The sequence below is a fragment of the Lactuca serriola genome, chromosome 9, assembly GCF_051521515.1.
Source record: "Lactuca serriola cultivar US96UC23 chromosome 9, Lser_US96UC23_V15, whole genome shotgun sequence".
NCBI classification, from domain to species: Eukaryota; Viridiplantae; Streptophyta; class Magnoliopsida; order Asterales; family Asteraceae; genus Lactuca; species Lactuca serriola.
Genome location: NC_136416.1, coordinates 97243882 through 97250323, shown reverse-complemented (window position 1 = coordinate 97250323; position 6442 = coordinate 97243882).

The following is a 6442-nucleotide window of genomic DNA, read 5'->3' as shown; positions in this document are numbered from 1 at the left end:
CGAGTCAACCCGATGACTCGTCGAGTCCCCATGCTCAGAACTTCCCCAATCTGCGACTCAACTCGCCGAGTCACCCCGAGACTCGCCGAGTCCCACAACTCTGAGTCCCCTCGCACTCAACTCACTGATTCCTCCCTTGACTCGCCAATTCATGGCTCAACCAGAAGGTTAGGACCTCACGACCAGACTCGTCAAGTCCAAGAACATACTCGCCGTGTCCAAGGATATCTTCAACCAACTCGTCGAGTTGTTCTTCCAACTCGCCGAGTTCCTGCCCATCTTCAAGCAACTCGCCGAGTACACCCATGTGACTCGCCGAGTGCCACTAGCTCATAACCCATACAAAGGCTTTCCAAGCCATGCAGGGTCTCATATCCGTAGATCTACTCTTACACAAGCCATCCATCACGTAAAGTGGCAAACTTTACGTGAATCCAAGTAGATCTAAGCATTTTACACTCAAGGGTTTGGGTTTGGGACAAAAGGGCTTCATCAACCATTCTTGGGCAGGACCTTTACAACAAATAGGATCATTACCAGCTTGGATCTGAAGTTTCAACTTCAGATCTAGCTTCTAAACTTGCAATTGAATTCACCCAAGCCATAATCCCCAAAATAGCAACTAAGAACAAATCAAGAAGAAGGAAACTCAAGGTAACAAATTGTTACCTCAGAAATGATCCAAAGGAGGAGTAGATCCCTGATCTACAATAATATCCAGATGCTAGCCTCTTAATCTTCAACCTTCTTATTATCAAGTTCTCTTCCCAAGCTCTAATTCTTCATTAATGGAGGTTATACACGATTCCAGGGTTTCTGGACTTCAAGAGAGGGTAAAGAGGCTGGGGAGAGGGTATAATGTCCTTTAAATAGGGCTCATCCTCCGAAATTAGGGTTTTCTACACTCAGCACCAACTCGCCGAGTCCAGTCACCGACTGGCTGAGTTGGCCACTTAACACGCGACCAGAGTCGTGATCCTACTCATTGACTCGCTGAGTTTCCCTTTCACATTTACTCTTTGAACCCTGAACTTGCACTCCTGAACTCGGGATGTTACAGAAGCTGAATTGTCTAGACTATGTGCTCAACGTGATGGTAAACACAAAGGACTAAAAGAAAGGATTGGACACTGTGACAATAGAAAACACTTAACATACTTAAATGGACTTAGATACATCTAGACTGACCATACGACACTCGGGTAGATTGAGCAATGAGATAAACAAGGGAACCTGCGTGATACGCTTAAGTTACTTTTCTACTAGAAGTGTGGCTCAAAACTTTGTTAGCATATGGACTCATGTCCTTAATTCTGGTACTGATAGGGCGACTGGGGGTTCTGATAAAGTAGTTATGTAGGAAATTATTTTCTTGCTTTCTATATATCAGTCATATGTTGCCTCCTCTGCGCGATTGGAACATATCCGACCTGAAATGCAACATACGCAACTCTATCTCTATGCACCTCCTTATCTACGAAATTCTTTCTATCTGTTAGCCATATGCAGACTCCTCTGCGTGATTGGAAACGATCCAACCTGGAACACAACATATGCAATATTCTACCTCTCAATCCCTCTATCTGTGTTAGTCACATTTTGTCCCTTCTGTGTGATTGGAAGAGATCTGACATGGGGCACAACATATGCATATTTTCTCTTAATGATTGACTACTCATCTAAAGTAAGGAGTTCTTTGGAAGTTCTTGATTGTCGGGGTATGTTGGGAAGTGGGGAACACGTTCTAGTACACCTAAAATTGAACTACTTAAATGGTTGTCTGTAGATCTCGCTGTTGAATTTAAGTGGACAACAATATCCTTGGTCATCGTCCGCTAAATGGTCCATTTAGGAATTTAATCTCAAATGTCTTGTCACATATAATATGTCCAAAAAATTGGCAAAAATGTTCTTTGTGTTTAAGTGGATCACAATAGCGGTGGTTGACCAGATCTACTCATGCAGGTGTGTGCTGATAAACAAATTTAAGGCTGTTTTAAAACTTATGAGCCCAACATGTTTAAATTTTAGTCTTGAAGTGTGGTTAGTGTTATTTTTAATTTTCATTTTATTTTTATTTTTATTTTCTAAAAATTAAATTTTGATTGCATTTAAAATTTTAGTTTTTATTTTATTTTATTTTATTTTTTAAGTCTTCAAAACGTTCAAATATTTAAAAGAAATTGGATTTTTTTTAAGAAAGGTTTGAGTGTTGGTTGAGGCCCATCGGATTAGTGTTTTGGGCCGAAAACCCTAATTAGGGTATAAAAGGAGGGATTTCGGCCTCCCCCCTCACTTTTCACGCCTCCACCGAAATCGCTCCTTCTCTCCTTCTCATTCAGTATCGTTTGCTTCTCAATTTCCTATAATCGATTCATCAATTTTCCTTGTGTTTCATCAAAATTGTTCATTGATTCATCAAGGTAAATGGATTGCGAGTGCAGTGCATCAGATCTAACATGATTTTATTAAGTTTTTTTGCGGGTTTTAGGACTAATCCACGATTCTAGCAGAAGTTCTTCGTCAATGTGGGTTTAGGTTTTCAGTGACGTGTTTTCGGCCGAAAACCCAAATTTAGGGGTTTTAGGTTTTTTGGTGTAAAGTTTTCGGCCGAAAACCCAAATTCAAGGGTTTTAGGTTTTCGGTGGGATTTTTTCGGCCGAAAACCCAAATTCAACCTAAAACAGACCAAATAAATTGAACCTTGACCACTTTGACCAAAATCAATTTAATTTTGACCAAATTTCAAGCCTAATTCAAGCCTGTTTGACTTTGGTTGACCGAAATCAACCTTAGTTAATCGAAATCAATGTTTCGAGAAAATTAATTTTATTTGTTTAATTTTTCCTTTCTCACTTGGCTCGTTTGGTGCATATAAATGGTTGGATTGAAATTTTCTGACACTCACAACATTGTTGGATGTCTTTCTGATCCACCATAGAGCCATCAGGAGTTTAAGTCCATGGTTCATGGTCTAAACAACTGCAGGATCACTCACACACTTTGAGCAAATCCTGTCATTTACAAAGATTTAGTGAGTGATTTTTGGGATAAGGCGTCTCTCAATAAAGTAGGAGCGGATGGCGTAGGCACTGTAGAGTCAACAGTCAAAGGGGAGAAGATAATAGTGTCAGATGAAACCTTCGATTTGGAGATCAGCCAGGATCCCCGACTGAAATTCCTGCTACTCAGATTAGGGAGGTTCTCGAAATAATGTGTTATGAAGGAACCTTTCCTCCGACCTTGAAGAAGCTACTCCCTCCCTACGGGCGCTTCCTTGCTCACACTTTTGTGATATGCATTTCAGGCAGGAGACAGGTAGCTGATGAGATCTCCCAGTCATCTACTGGTGCCATTATTGCTCTTATTGTGGATTTGGACTTCAACTTTTCTAAGTTTGTGTTCAATGAGATGAAGAGCAACCTGCAATGGAAAAAGAAGGATGCATTCTTGATGTACCCAAGGTTTCTACAAATGATCTTTGATGATCAATATCCTGATTTGGAAAGGACGGGTGAAACTTTAGATATGAAATCTTTGGGTCCAAACTCCTTTGGCTTGATGAAAAAAATCGCAAGGGCTCAAAGATTGTATTCAGGGGGACAGGTCCTTTAGTAAAATTTGGAAATTTTGCTAAGATCGAAGAAGCTCTTGTACTTCAAGATATTCCAGTTGTTGAACCAGAAAATGTTTCAGAAGATGAAAGAATTTTTGTTCCTGAACCTGAGGTTGTTCCTGCTGTCAACCCTCCTGTGGCAATTGTGGCAGAGGAGCATGTGCCCGTTCTTGATGTTGATGATGATGATGATGAAGGAGAAGATAATGATGAAGAGGGTGATGCATCGGGTTTTAATGATGAGGATTTCATGTTTGATTTTGAGCTCAGTGATGATGACATTCATTAGTTTTTTGAGTTTGATGAAGTCAATGACGTTGTGAGTTTTCCAACAGAGACTGAAGGAGATACGAGCATTTTCAAGCTGCCGTTTCAATCGCCCGCTCAGATGGCAGAAGTCATTGCTCAATTGGATTCAACTACGAGGATTTCTCCCCGAGCAGTTGTTACTCCAAACATTATTCCATCTGATAGTTATCTTGAAGAGTCTCACGCCTCCCAGCCGCCTTTGAAATGAAAACATGTTGATCCTAGGCCGGGAGTGCTCATTAGGGAACAAACTCAACCAGCTCAACAACCAACCGCAACCACTGAACCAGCCCAACAAGCTCGATATGAAGGCCCAATTTTGCATGAGGGGACTATTTTTGCTCAAACATCTTTTGAACCAGGAAGCTCTTCAACTCCTGGAAGTTCTTCAGTTCCTCAACGTGCGCATGATGTCGCTTCTGAAAGGCTTGCCAAGTTTCTTGCTCGAGAAAGTGTTGATCCTGCACCTAAAGGCAAAGGTATATATATTGGTGCAGGGAGCTCCGATGATGAAGATAAAATAATTTTTGAGCTAAAGGAAGAAATTGGGGTCTTAAATCAAAAGATTATCGAGAAAGATGTCTTGATTGGAACTCTGGATGTTAGAGTTTCCGAGCTTGAAAGAGAAAATGCTCAAAAGTCAAAACAGATTTATGTTCTGCAGCTAAATCTTGGTGCTCTTACTGCCAGATATTTTTATTTGAAGAATAAATTGAACAGTGAATTTGGCAAAAAATTCAAAACATCTGTCAGTGAGCCTTATGAAGCCAATGCCTACCCAAGTGTACCTACCCAAGCACCACAAGATGTTCCTCTTCAGGCCAATGCAAATCGTATTGTTGACCAATTTGATAATGAACCTACTAATGCTGATCCTAGAGTAATCTTGAAGCGAGCTCCGAGGCAAGCCAAAACTCAAGGAAAAGGTCAATTGCTTTTCATGAAAATCTCTAATCAAAATGTTCATGGAGATCAACCTCGATTAAGTGTCACTGAGCTCGGTAAAAGGAGATTCTCAGCTAAGTATGGCGATCGGTCGGGTACAAAGGTGTGGGGATTTCACGACAAGAAGAATATATGGGCGGTCAAAAGAAATAATGGCAACGTGGAGTGCTACGAGCATCAAAATGACTTTAGTTATTGGACTAAGGTTGATCTTACATAATTAGCTAGTGCTCCCTTCCACAACCCATCGAATGATCCTCATGGAACTGAATTCAAGCTCTTCTTGGAGAATCAAGTAAAGAGAAAGTTCGATGGGATCAAGACTGCAAATTATTTCATCAAGAAAGTCAAAGGTGTATTTGATCCCAACACCAACCGAACCGTGAAGAATGTGATGTGGCCTCCCACCAAGCAGATGAAACAAATTCCTATTATTCAGCATTCACTTGACAGTTCTCTATGTAATATGGAATATTAGGTTTTTGATGAACCCACAGCCACTGCCGTCATCAAGCTTCTGACTGGTGTTATTCGCCTTCTTGAAGTGAAGGATCTTTTACAGTTCGGTGAGCCTGATATCCGTACTCTTGCAGGTCATCAAATCGTGGTCAAAATGATATTTTGGAGGTTGTTGCCAAAGAGTTCACTAGTATGGTTGCTGAAATCATTAACAAGAAGATGTGGACAGGTGTTATGGGGAGCTCAGATGTGTTGATTGTTGACAAGCCTTGAGATCAAGCTAGCATCAAACCAAGGGGGAGATTGTTAGGTCCTGTTTTGTTGGTTTGCGTTAGGCATATATATTATAGGCTTTTTTATTATTTATTTAGGCCTTAATTTGGGTTTTTGGTTGGTTGGACCGAAATCAGTCTTGATTTCGGTCCTATGGTGTTTTCGGTTTTGGGTGTCCTTGTTCCCTATATAAGGAGACTTAGATGGTTGGTTCTAGGGATAGTAGTTTATGGTCATAGCATTGTGAAGGCTCCATTATACTAGACGATTTCTTAAATATATAATCATGTGCATTGGATTGATTTCGCTTCTTCTTCTTGATTAATTTGATTTGATTCATCATTTGCTTAGTGATTTCGACTGGTCACTAGTTAGTTCATGTTTTGGGACTTACATTTCTCTTTTTCATTTTATGTGAATAATCACTAGAGTGATACTTTTAAACAACCATTTTTTATTATCCTATTTTAATAAAAGAAACATGAGAAATATGATCCTCATAAGTATAATCATTACAATGTAATTTGTTAATTTTTTTTATCATAACAGTGTATGAAAATTTTTACTAAGTAATATAGAAATGTGATATTTTTATTTTTGTTTTCTATTAATCTATTTAAAATGAACGTTTTTCTGACTTTTATATTGTTTATTTTAATTGTCTAGAAAATCATGATGAAAAATATAAATATCAAAACACATCTTTCTAAGAATGTGCTCGTTAAAATTAGCCGAAAGCTCGAAAATGTAGCTTTAATTGTGTATGATTGTTCAGCAAAAAAACGATTGTCCAAATTATAATCTTAAAATTTATAAATATTTTATAATTATTTTAATTTG